We start from the raw sequence: 18,657 nt of genomic DNA, 5'->3' as shown, positions 1-18,657 counted from the left end.
TGTAATGGTGATTACCACATAGGCAGGAGTCCTCACCTCAACACTATCAAGTGTGTGTGTGTGTGTGTGTGTGTGTTACAGTGTCGTTGACCCCATGAGTGTGGGCGTGTTATTGTGTCTGAATACAAGTATGCAAATACGTGTGTGTGTGTGTGTGTGTGTGTGTGTGTGTGTGTGTGTGTGTGTGTGTGTGTAGTTGTGTGTTCTCATCCTGTAATGTGAATGTGTATTACTGTTACACAGTGAGGCCTCAAGCTATCAACTGGCCTCTACCCTTGTCATCAGCTAGGCCGCTATGTAAACTCCCCGCCCCATGTAACTGTACCTGTGATGTCACCCGGTATGGATGTCACATCTCTAGCCACTGTAGCTTAGTACACAGCTCATATGCTCCTGGATCAGTAGATGTGTAAACATCTTTGGAATGTCAGCCTTTCTAACAGTGAGGTTGAAGCTACGTATAGCATGCTGGTATTGCCACACATGCCTATGAGTAGTCCACATTTACACATGGGAAACTGCAAACACTGGTACTCAGTGGCACATGCAATTAGACCTGAAGGAGGGATGCAGGACATCATTACCAACATGCTGTTACTGTTGTTACCAAGACACATGCTGTGAACAGTAAACAATGCATTCTAAACCTGTGCTACATGGTATGTCTGCTGCGTGTCAACAGTACACAACAATTGTAATCTACACTTATCTCCCTATTCTGTTCACCCTGTGCATCAGCCTATATGAGTATGTCCCTGCACCGATGGTGTGGATGACAGGGATGCAGCACAGGCATCATCATATGCACAGAGTGATAATGTTTGCCAGGGGCCTATGCTGCACCAGTGGATGACATCATGTGTGTGGTTTAGGGCCTGTGATCTAATTGGCCACATGTGGTTGTTATGCATGTGAGTGTTGCGGTGCCCTACAGATGTTTCTGGTGTGTGCGTGTATGTGTGCACACAGTTCTGCCATGTGTCTGGCCTACACAGGGGTATTATTGACAGCTCCAGACTGTGCAGACCAGGATTTACAGCTCCTGGTGTCCGGCCATGGCCACATGACCTGTGCCTGCCAGGGGTTGCACGGGCACTACCAGGCAGAGGTACAGATTGGGTACTGCCCAATGACACATGTCCACTGGAACTGTGTCCCCGTTGGGACCATCCAGGGCCACATCCATGTGTCCTGCTGTGTCCTGGTGTGGACAGCACAGCACCAGCTGCACTGCTGCTGCTACCACCACTATGGGAGCGGGCATGTGAGGTAGCTCGTTCATGTAGATCTGCAACAGGTGATGTAGTTGGCCTACGTCCAAGTGCCCTATGCCTCACTCCTACCAGATGTTCCAGCGCAGACAGCTCATGCTCGCGGATTGTCATGCCACAGTCAAGGATTCCAACCATGTCACCCAATCGTCTGTCCAAAACATCAGTAATCTGCTGTTGAGCATTTGCCAATGCCTAGATGTTGTCATTAAAAGAATGGATAGCAGCCCTCTGAAGCCTTGCCCTTCTCTGTTCTGCCATTCAGCACATGCCTGTGCCACCATTACAGTCTGAAACATGCATCTGGTGACACCAGCTGCTGCAGTCTATCCTGCAAGCCATGTCAGCCAGAGGTTCTCTTTTGAGCAGCACTGGCCACATGCCTGTGTGGCACATCTTCAGTCATTTGACTGACACCATGGTGTGAATACACACCTTCTGTAGCCACCACATATTCCTGTTCCAAGCTACCACACACTAACTGTCCTTCCTCTGTGGCCACTGGTGATGGGGTATGTGTTGGCATGAGAACTGTGTGTGAGGATGAGGGGATTATAAGTGGAATGGCAACCAATGGCACAGATTCAGCCCCTGACAACCCTACCTGTGCCTCTAGCATATGTTCATCATCACTGCTAGAGTCTGAGGGGACACTAACATCAGATGGACCACTGGATGGTAACAGACACACACACACACCATGCATGTGATTTGACAGAAGGCATGCAACATGCATGGGATACAGCAGATGGCATGCAGCTCAGATAATAATAGTGGTAGTTATCATACATCCCTGGGTTGCACACAACAGCAAGCATGTGTCATAGCAGAAACCATGCATTTCACACAATCATGGTAGTAAGCATGCATCCCTGTGTTACACCATGTGGACCAGCACAGGTTAACAGTACACATGGCTGATGTTAGGCATATGACCTTGACATTAACATGTAGTATGACATGTAATCTGCTGATGTGTGCATTGACACGCATACATGTTTGACACAATGGTGTCATGTCACATGTACAGTCATGTAATGGTGTCACATTGCAGTGTTGTCTGTACGCCTTACAGATAAAATGCACTTTTAGCAGATGCGCATGACCATTGAAGGGTATTATGAGGCATCTATATTGCTATACAGTGTGAAGTACAGACACAGTGCCATTGCATGGAATCATGAGGTGTCTCTATTGCTATACAGTGTGGATTACACACACAGTGCATAGCCATGACTGTCTGCATACACAATACATATATACTGTGGATTGTGACCCACGTTGTTGAGGTGTATACACACTAGACCATTATGTGTAATGTGTGACAGGTCACCGAAGGACATATGGATGACACCCCTGCACATCTGCAAACATATTTTAGCTGCTTGGCAACCATGTCCACACATGGCAGACTTGTCAATACACCATGTCCCACATGACATTTGTGTGCCACACACACGAGGTGCATGGCTGACAGTGATGTCCAACAGCAGCAAGGGAAATGTACTGTATCTGTGGCCTGATATGGTTGTATGTATATGTATGTGGATGCTGTACAGGTGACTACTGTCATGCTGTGACACAGTTGTGATGTTCAACACATCTTATGTGGTCGAATTAAGTGACACCTCCACAAGCTGTGCACAGGCTTGTAGGATGTCCAGTGTTCCACATCTACAGTATAACCATTCAACAAAGGCTATAGTTGGACCATGTGTGGCCAATGTACAACAGGGTGTACACACAAACACATCACATCTACTGTGTGTTGCTACATGTCTCTGGCCATCCTCCATGGCCATGTGTGAACATATGTTGGCCAAACGGTTGCAATGGCTGTCTATCTCACATGTCTGTGTTGTCCCATATGACATACACCCATAGATGTCAGATACTCCACTGTCCACAGGGTTATGCATACAAAGGGTTGTATGTTTGGTATGTGGGGTATGTTTTATGGGATAGTGAGACAATGTTGCAGCCGGACCATTACATGTCATGGACATGTCAGACGGCACATCACAATGTGTGCACACATTGCAGGGGCATATTCTACAATGGTGAATCCTGTGGGCTGCCCATACTCCAGCTCACTGTGTAGTACTGTTTGTGTACCTCACATGTGTAGTTCTGATGTATAGCACATATTCCTACATTGAACAACACCTCCACCATTGTATGCACAGCTGTCCACACATCTAGCAATGACAGTTTCTGTGGTTTCATGTTGGTGTTTCACTTAGTTTGTAAGTATTGCACATGGGCAGCCAGTGTGATGGATTAAAGTTGCGACCTGTATATTGTGACCGGACCATACATTATGTGTACATGTGTTAACTGGCACACATGACAAATAGATCTGTGCATTAACATGCCTGATACTTATAACTGTCTCACCTGCAATGGCCTGCGGTCTCTGCGGAATGCCAGAAGTACCTATATAGGGGTGACACAGCAGTATGATCATTATCCATGACTGCATGACAGCTAAAGGGTCCAATGTGCATGCTAACACATTTGCCAGTACAATAGGATATACTATTGAGTATGCACATGTGTGCATACACGGAGTAGCATGCTAAAGTATGCAGCATGTGTGTATGCATGCCTTGCATATGATGTTACATTACATATTGTACAGTGACACATGCAACTAAATGGGATATAATAGTTATATGTGCAGTAGTGACTTAACAGGCAACTCCAGGCTCAGTGGTTGAGAGACACCCACTTCCACGATGGCAGCTAGGGTTTGTGGATGCTGTTTTGATGGTGTCCCCAGGTTGGCCAGTAGCTCCTCAGTACGTTTGAGTGGGGGCTGGGTTGGTGGCCCACCCCCTGTTGCAACTTGTTCCCTGGCGATTGCATTTGCACATTGCTTTCCACATCTGATCAGGTCCATGCGGTGTTTGCCCACCTGCTGGTATGTGCAGTTATGGCCACCCACATCATTAACCCTCCTGCGAAGTTCCTGCCACAGGTCATCATGCTGCTGTGTATGCTGTGGCACATGGCTAAACAAGACATCATAGTTGTCTTGGAGGTAAGGTACAAGGGCCTCATCCTCCAAGTGGGTATAGGCTGGGAGCCTAGCTCAAGGCATATCCGGAAGACATAATGATGGAGACAGGTCACAGTATCTTAGAAATGCACAGAGATACAGCTGCACATACATGTGTATTACATTTAGTACATATGAACAGTTGTCTTTGCAAATCTTCATGACACTGACACCACTGACATGTTTGTGTCACACACATGTGACACCCAATGGGGATTGGATATTATCACCATACATGTGTGTCACCTGATTACATTGCTCATACTCCATGTGGATGCTGTCTTGATGTGGGCATGTCTGTTTGCCTGTACTGGTGTTCTTACCTATCAGCACATGCCTGGATGTGTCCACATTAATACTGTCAACCTTGATGCTGTCTATATATCACATATCAACACATACACTGCCTTAATGGACATGACCTGTGACAATGCAAACATGCACATGGAAGCCTTTACATGCATGTGTTTTGCCACATACATGTACACAGCACTGTACAGCAGTTCAACATCCTGCCACATATCGCCTGTGTTGCACATGTGATACACATGGGACAATGGCTAGCCGGATGGTATTTGCAGGGATGGTTATCTACTATACCATGTACGACCAAGGTCATGTAGTAGTCTATATGCCCTGGGCCATGTATGAGCATAGGATGTAAGCTTTTCTAGCTGTAGCCAACAGCCATGTTTCCAGCACCAGGTGAGGCAGTGCCACATAAATGATCCAGACGGTTAATGATACAGCTACCATGCGGTCATCACACCATGTCTGACAGAGGTGAAATGTGTAGCTTTGCTGGACAGGTTTGCATAGTATGGCAGGAGTATGTAACATGTATGACACAAGGATCTGTCCAGCATGTGGCGATCCTTGTACTAGGAAGGTGGATGTCCATGATGTATGCATTTCAGATCAGGATATGTACATGTAGCATGTCCAACATCACAGTGTTGGACATACCTTTATTCAGGGTAGGCATCATGTTACATAGTGGAGATGAGGATTGTGAATGCTGGTGTCGCCCATCCAAACATGGGTAATACCCCTTAAAGGTTATATGTGATCCGATATTGGTCACTTGAGTGATGAGTATGGCTGTACAATGATCTCCATGTTCATGGATGGCACCCTGTCATGACTAGGGTTGCCTCTTATGACTACCTAATAGACTTGGCGATGTCACTAGCTAAGGGAGGTAAACTGCACAGCACCATCCCTTACACACAGTGTCCATTATGTTGACTGCTGCCTAGGTGGTAGTTCATGGGTACAGGGGTATTAACCTAGCAGTGACAATGAAATATGCAGCTGGCAGATTGTGTACATATGTCACACACCTCTCCCACAAAGCCCATTCTGTATGTTGTCCACAACACTGAGTCAGCTATTGTTCCTAGGTCATAGCCATTCACATACTTACATACGCAGATGCCTCCCTTTTGTCTGTGTGGTATCGGCTACAATGAGGGGGAGTACAAAACATTAACCCTTTTTTACTGTAGCTGCCACTGGTGTGATATGCACATATCACTCAAACACCTTTTGTAATGTTGGTTCTGTCAACAGTCCACTGGCAGAACACTCCTGTGACATACAAAGGTGCATCTAGTATACTGAGTGTAGGTGGAACACAGTATGGGTGATAATGTCCTATGACCTGTCACAGGTATGATATGCAGTGTGAAATCATCCGTACTGTCATCTACATCTGTACTGCTAACAACATATACATTGATTAAGGTTCATGGACTTTCAGACCAGACTCAGCAGGGTAATAGTGCAGTGCCTCCTAGGTGTCTCCACTTTGTGGGTTGTGATAACTGCTGGCGTGCACCATTTAGTGTTTTCACAGACTGACATGAAGCTATGTTTTACATGATGTGTATGTGTAGAGCAAATTGTTTTGCCATACGTGTGTGATGCAACTAGGGATGTGGACAGGTCACATGCAGCCTGAGTGCACCTTGTACCATCATAGTTATGGTTACAGGGGCTCTGTAGTGTTCATGGATATGTGATTGTGTACCTGTTGGGGGGGCAGTGTGTTTATGTTACTCGACACCCTATCTGTATTGCATATTCATGCTCAGCACTTGTTCAGAACATGTAAGCACTTCATGAGCTACTAATTACTATAGCACTCAAGGTAAACACTGTTTGTACTTACATTTCCCACTTGCTTAGAGTAAAACAGCTGTTGTACACACTTTCCTCACATATCTAGTGGGAAATAGTTAAATATTCAGGCATGTCCAAGTGTCAATTCCCAGTGTTATTGCCTGCCTATATGATGAATATGGGCATCATAAGATAATATAGAAATTGTCTTGTGTACACAGTCAATACTCCCCTCCTAACATACAACACTACAACCTGTGGGAGATGCACATATCTAGCCATGCTGGAGGTAAAGCTCTCTCCAACTCAGACTGAACCTGACAATCATGTGGGGATGTTAAACGTTTGCACTGCACCACAATTATCACATAGTCTCACTAGATCTCCACCACCACCACAGGCCACACATACTAAGACTACAACATTTGTGGAGCCTCTCAATATTTCTCTGTCTAGGTAACAGAGAAAGTACAGTTTTGTACCTACCGTAAATGTAGATGTTCGAAGATCCACATTGCTGCAGTCCTAACACTTGGGTAGTCCGCTGTCCCAGTCGGCCCGAATACCAAAGTATATGGCTGACGTCGGTCAAGGCGCATTAGTCTGACGTCAGGACGTCAGGGTACAAATGCGCATGACCGACGTCATATCCTCAGTCTTTTCTTGCCCCAGATGTCAGAAGACTCTAAAAAGATAAGGCTAAAACCAAAAAACACCACACACTCCTGCACCAAATATATATATATAATATATACAAAATTACAAGAGTATAACCTCACCCACACAACCACCCCTAAACACAGAGGGGAAGGAGGGAGGGTAAATTGGACTGCAGCAATGTGGATCTTCGAACATCTACATTTATGGTAGGTACAAAACTGTACTATGTTCTTCATACCACATTGCTGCAGTCCTAACACTTGGGTAGAATCCCAAAGCAGAGGTAAGGGAGGCTGGCAAATCATAAGGAAGCAGGAGCTGACAACATGCCCTGCAAAATAGCCATGGCAAAACCAGCCCTAGATTTAGAGTAGAGGAAGGTGGTAATGCTTAGAGAAAGTATGCACTGAACTCCAAGTAGCTGCCTCCAAAATATCCTTAGTTGCCACCCCCCTTAGAAATGCTGTTGAAGTGGCAGTAGCCCTAGTGGAATGAGGCCTAATCCCAGCTGGAATCTCCTTGCCATGATGGGAATAACAAAATGCAATGCAAAACCCAATCCACTTAGAAATAGTTTGTTTTGACACAGGCTTGCCCTGAGAACTCAAAGCAAAAGAAACAAACAACTGCTGAGACTGCCTAAAATCCTTAGTCCTGCTTAAATAATAACAACTGCCTGTGTACATCTAAAGTGTGCAAAATCTTTTCCCTTATTTTGGGGATCTGCATAAAGGTAGGCAAATGAATAGTTTGGTTTAAAGCCACACTAGAAACCACTTTAGGCATAAAGGAAGGATTAGCGTAAAGATACCCTATCCTTATGAAAAATCAGGAAAGGCTCAACCGCCATAAGGGCCTGCAATTCAGACACCCTTCTTGCAGATGTAATGGCTAACAAAAAGCAGTCTTCCATGACAAATATTTCAATTCAGCAGTAGCTGCAGGCTCAAAAGGTTGTAGAGTGAGTTTCTCCAACACAAAATTGAGGTCCCAAGCAGGAGTAGGAGCTCACGTGGGGGTCTTATATTCTTTGCCCCTCTAAGAAATTGCTTGAACAAAGGATGAGAAAACAATGGTGGGTCACAATCATAGTGAGCTGAAATTGCTGCAGCATGAATCTTAATGGAAGAGAAAGACAAACCTTTGTCCAATAACTCAGTAAGATATTGAAGAGCCACACTCAAAATTGGCTCAGAAACATCCAAATCCTTTGCTGCACACCAAAATAAAAACTCTTCCATTTTCCTGCGTACACTTTCCTTGTACTAGGTCTTCTGGCTTCCATAATCACATTCAAAACTTGTTGAGGAAGCTGAGACCTGCTATGGTTCAAAACAGAATATGCCAAGCTGTTAGATGAAGAGAGTGAAGCTTGACATTGAGCAGATGCCCGTCCTTCTGAGACAATAGGTGTGGAATCAAAGGTAAGGGCCATGGAGGCTTCCTTACCAGACTCCTCAGCAATGGGTACCAGTGCTGCCGAGGCCAATCTGGAGCTATTAAAATCATCCTTGGCTTGTCTTGTCTGACCTTTAGAAGTACCTTTGGGAAAAGAGGCAGAGGTGGAAAGGCATACACATGAAGATTTTTCCAACTGAAAGAAAGAGCATCCACTTTCCAGGCTGTGTGATGAAACCTTTTCGTGCAAAACTTTGGCAGCTGGTGGTTTAGTGGAGAAGAACAGATCTATGTCTGGAGTTCCCCATGACACTGTCAATGTCTGAAATACATGAAGATCCAGTTTCCACTCGTGGGGATCCATGATTTGCCTGCTTAACACATCTGCTAAGGAGTTCTGTGCTCCTGGCAGAAACCTTGCTTGAAGATTCAGCTGCAAGCTTAACGCAGTCTCCCACAAAATCATTGCTTGCCTGCATAGAGGATAAGAATGTGTTCCCGGTTGTTTGTTGATGTACCACATGACAGTTGTGTTGTCTGTTAGAATCAACACCTGCCCTGGAAGAAGTAAATCCTTGAAAGCCAGTAATGCAAACTGGACTGCTAACATCTCCTTCATGTTGATATGTAGATGCTGCAGTCTGGCAGGCCACTTGTCTTGTATCCACTTTCCATTCAGATGAGCTCCCCAAGCTGTGTCTGAGGCATCTGTCGTTAGAATCTGACTCGCCTCTGGCGGGTCACAGAGAGTCCCTTGTTTAGGTGACATTCCTGAGCCCACCACAAAATTCCTTTTTGAATGCAAGGTATTATTTGAATGACAGTGTCCAAATCCTGGCAGTGCTGTGTCCATACATTTTGAGATACCATTGTAGCTCCCTCATATGCAGTTTGGCATTGGGAAGTACCAGAATACAAGATGCCATGAACCCTAAGGCTTGAAGGACTGTCCTTGCAGTCAGCCCGGACTGATGAGATAGTTGATGGAAGTAAAGAGAAAGATTCTTTTGTTTGTCCGGGGTTAAAAAGGCCATCTGTTGCTGTATTCAGTCTCACACCCAGAAAGCACATGTCTTGAGAGGGTACTAGACTGGACTTTATTTCGTTCACAGAATACCCTAGGCATCTTAGCACTGCTATCACATATTCCAAATGCTGAAGAAGCACGTCCTTCCTTGAGCCAGAATCAGGCAATCGTCCAAATAAGGATAGATTTGTATTCCTTTTAGCCTGAAGAAAGCTATCACTGGAGCCAGAACCTTTGTGAACACTCTGGGCGCAGTAGATAAGCCAAAGGGCAATGCAGAGAACTGATAATGAGAATTCCCAGCAAAACAGATACTTCCTGCAAATTAGTCTGATAGGAACATGAAGGTAAGCTTCCTTGAGATCCAAAGTTACCATCCAGTGATCTTTGCCCAGCAGAGGTAAAAGCTGTTGTAACGTCAACATTTTGAACTTGGGAATGTCCAGATAAGTGTTGAGGATAGACAGATCCAAAATTGGTCTCCACGTGTTCCCCTTTTTTGGTACTAGGAACAGGCGAGAATAAAATCCTAGGCCCCTTTCTGGCACAGGAACCGGCTGAATGGCCCCTATTTGGAGCAACAGAGAAATTTGCTTGTGAGCCTCTTTCCTTTGTTGAGGAGGAATGTCTGGCATGCCTTTGAAAGGAGGCAAGGTATGGAAATAAAACCTGTAACCGTGGTGAATGATATCCAATACCCATCTGTCTTGGGTAATTAAACTCCAGTTTTCTTTGAAAAGTGCCAACCTTCCTCCCAAAGGTGCTGCCAGACGAGAAGATTCTGGCAGCTGAAAAGGCAGGTCATTGTGTCTGTTTACGAAAGGACTGACCCCTGCCCTCACCAGAAGACTGAGCAGGTGAACTCCCTGTTCTAGGCCTAAAGAACCTTGAGCTCTGCCTCTACCACGTCTAGACCTACCCCTAGACTGGGAATCATAAGCAGGATATGTCCACCCCTTGGTAGGCCAATTTCTACTAAACTTCAGAGGCTGAACCTGCAAAAAATCTTTAACAGTCTGCATAGACTTAGCCTTGTCTTCCATTTTCTTTAGAACTGCTTCCACAGGCGAACCAAACAACACATCAGATTGTAAAGGAGTATCTAAAATCCTTGTTTTCACATGCTCAGCTAAATTCTGATCCCTCAACCAGGCGTGCCTAAGAACAACCAGTGGCAGCCACCCTCGAAGAGGCCTGCACAGCATCAAAACCACATTGCAAAGAATGCTTACCCACCTGTTCAGAAACATGAACTAAATCCTGCAACTCTTTACACTCAATACCTTCCGCCAAAGCATCTACCTTAGACTTTAATTGTGAAAGGAGATAATTTTGGTATTTCAACATGTGAAACTGGCAATTCAAAGCTCTCATGGCCAAAGTGGAAGAAGTATACTCATTGTGTTGCCATCTATCCAAAGCCCTAGCCTCTTTATCTGGAGGAACAGGATTTTTAACAACAGAAGCCTTAACACCTTTAGGCCCCTGTGAAACAGTTTCTGGGTCTGCCCTAGGACTCTTAAAAGATACTTATGAGCTTCAGGCACCCTATAATATCTATCCGGTTTAACTGGAGCAGGAGGCAAAGAGTCAGGGTTCAGAGAAGCCTCTGCAAAACATCCTCTACCACATCTAGAACAGGAGGTATAGCTAAAGGCCTATGCTGGGGTAGAAACAAAAATTCCCTAAGCCTTTTCCTGGAATCAGAGAAATCCTGACCTTCCCATTTAAAATGCTCCCTCATGGAATAGAAGAGTCTCTGAAAATGAAAAATCCTCAGGAGGAGAAGCAGAAGGAGTAGAATCATCTACATCAGAATCAGAGTAAGGGGAATACTCCTGCAAGTCTTCAGCCGAAGACTCAGAAGCATCCGAACACTGCTCAAAACTCCCAAGCTCAGGTTCCACCCTAGGCCTCTTATCAGGAGGGGGCATAGAACCTCTAATCATTGTAATCAAATCTTCTGCCATCTTAAGCATATGCTTCTTAGGTACAGACCCTGAAGAACTAGGGGTAACCCCTGAAACAAAACCTGGCCTGCCCCTGGGAGAAGCCTTGAACAGCAGGGAGGGCCTAACCACCTTAGGCAGGAGGGAAGAACAGCTACCTGAGAAGCCCTTCCGCCTGGCCTACCTCCTGAGAGGTCACATCTTGCAGTAATAAAGTCTCTCCCTGGGATTCCAAAGAAATTTCTGGCTGAACCCCTGGTTCCACCGAGCCCTCTAAAGAACCGACGTCCGGGATGGACGGTTCTTCCAGCCTAGGCTTTGCTGTTTTGTCCTTGCGCTTTTTGAAGCGGGCGCCGGAGCATCCGGCGGCATTTTATAATTACACCGCTTCCAAAACTAACCTGGCACAATCTAATCTTCTCTTTATAGTGCTTGTTAAATCTAGCACAAGAGCGACAGCCAACAACGCGTCGTGCTCAGGCCCTAAGCAAGGTATACACAAGGTATGGTAATCCCTATGAGGTATCTGTTTCCCACAAGAAATACAGTTATTCACTTTCTCTGACATCTGGTAAAATACTGAGGCAAGAAAAAACAAAATAATCCAACGGGTACTTAGCCAACTTGGATTCGGTCTGAAACTCCGACTTCGGAAAATCTCAGAACGCCAACCTGCACTTGCAAAACTGCTTCTGCATCGGACCATGCGGCAAAAAAGACTAAGGATATGACGTCGGTCATGCGCATTTGTACCCTGACGTCCTGACGTCAGACTAATGCGCCTTGACCGACGTCAGCCATATACTTTGGTATTCGGGCCGACTGGGACAGCGGACTACCCAAGTGTTAGGACTGCAGCAATGTGGTATGAAGAACATCTCCAAAGCAGAAACGCAGGCAGCCCCCATCACCCAACACAACACCAATTACTTATATCCCACCAGACTCAGTGTGCCCATCAACTACAGCCAATAGGGTGATATAACATACCCAACACACTAGTCATAGGTGACTCTATAGGTGGTCACACTGATATCCTACTCAGCAGGCTACACAAGGTGATAGTCACTTTCAGCTGGCTGTCAGGTAACAGGATCCACAACATAACCTATGCACTCAGGTCACTCCTCAACAGGTACAATATGACTGTGTCATTCTCCATGTTAGTGTGAATGCCCTGAGATGTAACTTCCTGGACTACATGTACAGAAACATGGAATAGCTCTCCGATCTTGTAGCCCAGGCAGGTATTGCCCTAGCCCTGAGAAGCATTTGGCATTCGTACAGACTGATAACACAGTACAAGGACTGAATTATTCACTTCAACAGTTGGCTGTGCTTCTGGTGTCATTCCAAGGGTATCCAGTATCTGTCTGCTTTGAATGACATGGTCGACAGAACACGATGCTTTGGCACAGATGGCCTGCACCTGTCGGCCCTGGGATTATGGATAACATCTAAGGCTCTTGCTGCTCCAATAGTGCCTGTTTTAGGCATGGTTCAAATAACATATTCACCACCATAACAGGAACAAGCAAGCAAAACCTGAAGGTAATGCTGCTCAGTGCTTGACATCTTCATCTCAAATGCACTCACCCGAGGCACTCCTTGTAATGGACCACTTCGATATCTCTGCTTCTAGGCTCCTGAGAGCACCCCTGCACTAACAGCCTATTACTCAGACCACACATTTCAGTCATGTAACCAGGGCCAGAACACCCACGGCTGAGGTGTGTTCATATTTCCCAAGGATATACACACCTCCAGGCTGGTTGCTTAGCACAATGCATCAGAAGTAATCCAAGTGCAACTAACTCTGGCCATAACTGCTATATAAATTGTAGCTTGCTACAGATTCCACACCATACCCCGCTGTTAATGGTCCTCACTTCTTGGTGTACTGGAAAGTAGGGTTCAAACAGAAACTACTGATGTGCGACTGACACTAACCCACCATTAACTGGGATACCTACTCATGTACCGACACATTAGGCCAATGCTTTCTGGGATTCATAACCTCCAATTGGCTGGATCAACCTATCCACACCACCACCAGGGCCAACAATATCCTAGACCTGGACATTACCAACATGTATGACTGGTGTTCCACACCTGGGGTTATCTCCTCGTTGGTCAGATCTGAACGTACGCTAATCACCCTTGTTATCCACATCCCAGCACCACACCCTTTATGAAAAACACAGTACAATATTTCTACAAAGCCAACTTCAGGATTCTTATGACAGCAGTAGTAAATGTCATGACACTTGTGCAGATGGACAATACAGTTACAACCATTGAATCATACACAACTGCACTTAATTAGCATTTACACGACTGCATGGATCATGCTATCCCAAACAGAGTCATGACGGTACCCATCAGAAAATGGACGCCACTCTGGTGGTCCACTGCCATGGACATAATGTACAACAGAAGGAGGAGACTGTTGCAAAATAGAGTACAATTCCAATGAGTGGGGGAGCTCCCTGATCAGCCTCAGTAGGAATCTGAGATCCCTTATCACATCCTCCAAAGCTAGCTACGTAAACATTACTGAAACTCATTCCAAGGACTACCACAAAGCATTCTAGAGGTATGCCACTACTCTCGATGGCAATACCCACATTTGCTCTGGCATACAGCAGTTAGGCATGAACATTACAGAACCGACTGATATTGGCAACATCCTGGCAGATAGGTTCAGTGCTAACTTTACACCCCTCTCACCCCCTAAAGGGCCCAAATCTATACAGAAACAATGCAGAGTCCCTGTGATCACAACTACGCAATTCAAAGCTGCACTCTCTAAAGCCAGGAACACAGAATCCATGTGACCGTACAACATCCCAGGCTGAGATTTCCACAAACTTCAGAACAAAATGGCTCCCCACTTGTGCCCCAAATTCACTAATAGCCTTGCATCAGGCATTGTGGCCCCTGAATGGCACACAGCAACAGTTATCACACTCCACAAAGGTGGTGCCACAATGGACCAGGGGAACTATTGCTCTATACGCCTGACTGGACTGTTCTGCAAGGCTGTGGAGCACATCATCATGGATCTCATTCACAGAGACATTGGTGGCCTCCAAACCTTTGATCCCACCCAGTTTGGATTTGTTAGGGCAAGACCATGCCTCCTAAACCTGGTGAAGTTCTTTGAGACAGTTACCAAGGCAGTAGATGAGGGTAAGGAGGTCCACACAGCCTACCTTGTCCTCTCAAAGGCTTTCAACACCGTTCCCCATTCTGGTATTGTCAACATACACATCTACCTGCACATCAACCCCTGCATCACGAGATGTTATGTAAAGTGGCTCACGGACAGAACCCACACAGTGAGGGTAGCATACCCTAGTTCCTACTGTAAATCAGTTACAATTGGCATCCCCCAGTCCTCGGTCATAGGGCCCCTCATGTTCGGTATATGCTTCTCTGAGGTACAGGCTAGCACAGAAGGACTTACCCTGAATAGGTTTGCAGATGACTGCAAACTAGGAGCCATGATTGATTCACCAGCTAATACAGACACCCTCCATAAGGGTGCCACTGGGATGGATACCTGTTGTTAATAACATGGCCTCAAGCTGCATGCCACAAGGTGCATAGACATCCCCTTTGGATTACACCAATCACCCATGGACTATCACATAAGTGGTAGTCCCCTACATACATAAGACATAATAAGGGATCTTAGAACCCAAGTAGATAGCATCCACTCCTTTGATAACCATATTGCCAAGGTGGTGTGGATATTCTTCTATGTGACCACCCTAATCTCTAATGGGTTTGTAGCTAGAACAAAGGCAGCCATTGTACCTCTCTTCTCATGACTTATGAAACACATTAAAGGGTACAACACCCCATTTGGGATGTACCTCATGATACAACAGCAACGGCTTTAAATACCACAACATTACCACACCAAGCAGATTACTGACCTCCGAAGGATGACGTATGCAGCCCACCTACAGAAACCCAAACTGTACTCATTTGCATACTGCATACTCAGAGGAGATCTCTGCTGAACATGGCCCATGTCCAAAACAATATTGCTGGATATGCTCTACATAAGCAAAAGCCACTGAGAGCCACATGCTCTGGGATATGTACCTAAATGCAACGATGACTAGGACGTGCTGGAGGGATACATTCCTGACCCGGACACTCACCATGCTTTGGAACATGATTCCTATGTACATCAGGCAGGGACCTTCACTAGCACTCTTCAAGAGATACCTCGATGGGTGGATGGGAGACAGACATGTACACCAGGGATCACTGCAGTGGCTCTGCTGTACAGAAGTGCAGGAATCAAATGGCTCTGCTGTTCACAGGCACAGGACACTAACCTAGGGAGGTGCCGAAAGTGAAAACACTGTAGTTAGGCTTATGAATGGACTTGGCCAGACAGCATAGTACCTAACTATGAACCTATGAAGCTATTACATGTCCTTTGTGCATGGATAATTGACTAGCTCTTCCATTTCAATTAGCTATCATGCTGATACACTGTCTGGTGACTACAAGTCATATGTATCCTGTTATTGTGTATTGTACATGCCAACAGACATACCTGATATTTGCATAATATAACAGTAATGCTATGTAAAATGTTAGACATATCTACCTACAGTACTGTACATTTCACATTTTTGCAACAATATCCCACAATACAAATCATAATTGCACAGCAGGACCACCTTAGACATGTTATTCTCAGTTATACGCCCATACATATGCCTACTGTTACAGTATATCAACATATACTATCCTCTGTTATGGCACATACTTGTTGGACAAATCCTGACACTGACAGCGGCTGGAGTGGAAATGTGTTTAAAGTCCTTATGTAGCATTCCTTGTGGTGTATGAGGTGTTTACCTTGTGGCCCACAGCAGTACACACAAATCTACGAGCATTACTATGCTCAACAATACATCACTACATAATACCTTTTCCCACTATATGCATTGTGTTTTGCATTTATCCATATTCCATATGTGTGTGAGGGCTCCTTCCCTAATTGAAGACCTATCATTTAGTAGACTAATATTATGGTTATTGCAGGCTTATTCTTTAAGCCATTGTTGATTGGTTCCTATATAGCATGCAGGTGATGTTGGTCCTTCAATCCCTTCGGAAATACATCGGTATGTAATGAAATGTTGCTACATGAAAGCTGTCTCGTGTATTTCTGTCACAGATATTTGCAATCATTGGAGTTGTGTTGGTGACTGAACCTCTTTGGCTTGGATTGCCACCTTTTCAAATGGCCATAGTGGGACATTTGCAGGACACACATCAGATTTTAGAGGCCGACACATACCCTGCGTCAGTACAAAGTATAGAACTTTACATATATGCCTATATAAAAGCTTATATTCTTGTAGTGGTTTACTTGCTTATCCTGTTTCTTGTTACTTGTAGGTATTTTAGATACAGATGACTATTTTATGCAACCATTACATTAACTATGGAACATGCAGAATGTCTTGAGATTGTAGGACATTGTAGGACATTAGTATCTGTACTCATTTTGGTCAGGACACTACCGCACATAGAGGGACTGTCCCTCACAAGGTGGGACAAGTGGTAACCCTATGTTTAGCTCATGTCCATAGCACATATTTGTAATAGTGTATTATAGCAAGAACCCAAACCCACACCTGGGTTAAATCCAGCATTACCCACACACAGAAGAAGAAAAATAATTATTTTTCTTAAATGATGGCATTGTATAATGCCTCCTTGCTGCCCTTCTGCAGCTGTCTGTTATTCTGCAGCAGTTCTGATGTACTGCGCATGCATATGCTTACGCAGTACATCAGAGCTGTGGGAAAAAGCAACGGAGAAAGCAAGATCTCCGTTGCTTTTTACAAAGTGTCTCACTGTGTTAAAGGAGTTTAATATAGTGAGACAGCTTTAAAAAAGCATACACATGCGCAGTACATCAGAACTGCCGCAGAATAATAGACAGCTGCAGAAGGGCAGCAAGGAGGCATTATACAATGCCATTATTTAAGAATAATAATTATTTTATTTCTTAAATCATGTCATTATATAATAGCAATAACCCACTTCTGGTTGTGGGTCATGCTGGATTTACCCACGGTTGTCTTTGTTTGGCCACTCAGGCTTCGCCCTCGTGACCAAACCACACCAACCGTGGGTAAATCCAGCATTACCCACACCCAGGCGTGGGTTATTGCTATAATATAGTCTCCATATCCTTTGTTCATAATGTTCGGTCATGGCAGAATTTGTGATTGCTATGGTCCATGTTGTACACATATTTGAAGACTTCAACTGCTGTATACGGCATACCCACAGATTCAGGAATGCACATGCTTCCAAAAACCACATTACCATTCAAAGACTCCCAAACCTCACAATACCAAACACTCAAACTTGTGACAGTCATACTCCTGGAACTAACACAAAACAAACACATGCACACACAGACACACTGCTACCCATCACATCCAAACAAACCATCCTACACTACGTATGACCAGGTGGCCATGCCCCATACACACCCCATGCAGGTGGCTGCACCCCCCCCACTCCACACCTACTGTAATAATCTACCTCAGAGATAGCACAAACAGACACACAAAGCAAACACACACACACACACATTACAGTCCCACAGAAACACACACTGCACTCAGAACACACACTTACACACACTACAGCAATCAGAAACACACTTAAACACAGTACCTACCTGGACTGCAGCACCAGAAGCACTAACTAAATGTCCCTTAACATCGTGATAATAGTACTCGTGGTTCTAGTGTTCCAGTATTGTGGTCTTTCGGTCTTTAAGCCTTGTGATTATGTGTGTCAATATGTAAAGCATTTGGTATTTGGTAGTATCCTATTTATATGTACCTCCATGGTTGTGTACATGTTGTTAACCTATCTATATGTTTTCATATATGCACAGATACTATGTTAATAAATTACTAGGTTGCGTTGTATTAAATAACACATATTCAATATGGTTTTAGAGGTTAGCTATGCCTTTAAAAAGTTTGAGATGTTACTAATTGGTAAGGCAATTGCTCTAATTGAATGATAGATGTTACTATTTAAACTGAGCTACTTTTGTGAATAATGGAATCTGATGAAGCGTATGGTGCATACGTGAAAGCGCTC

Source organism: Protopterus annectens, chromosome 1.part0, assembly GCF_019279795.1.
Source record: "Protopterus annectens isolate FY-2018-M chromosome 1.part0, PAN1.0, whole genome shotgun sequence".
Lineage (NCBI taxonomy): Eukaryota > Metazoa > Chordata > Ceratodontiformes > Protopteridae > Protopterus > Protopterus annectens.
This window is presented reverse-complemented; position numbering follows the sequence as displayed.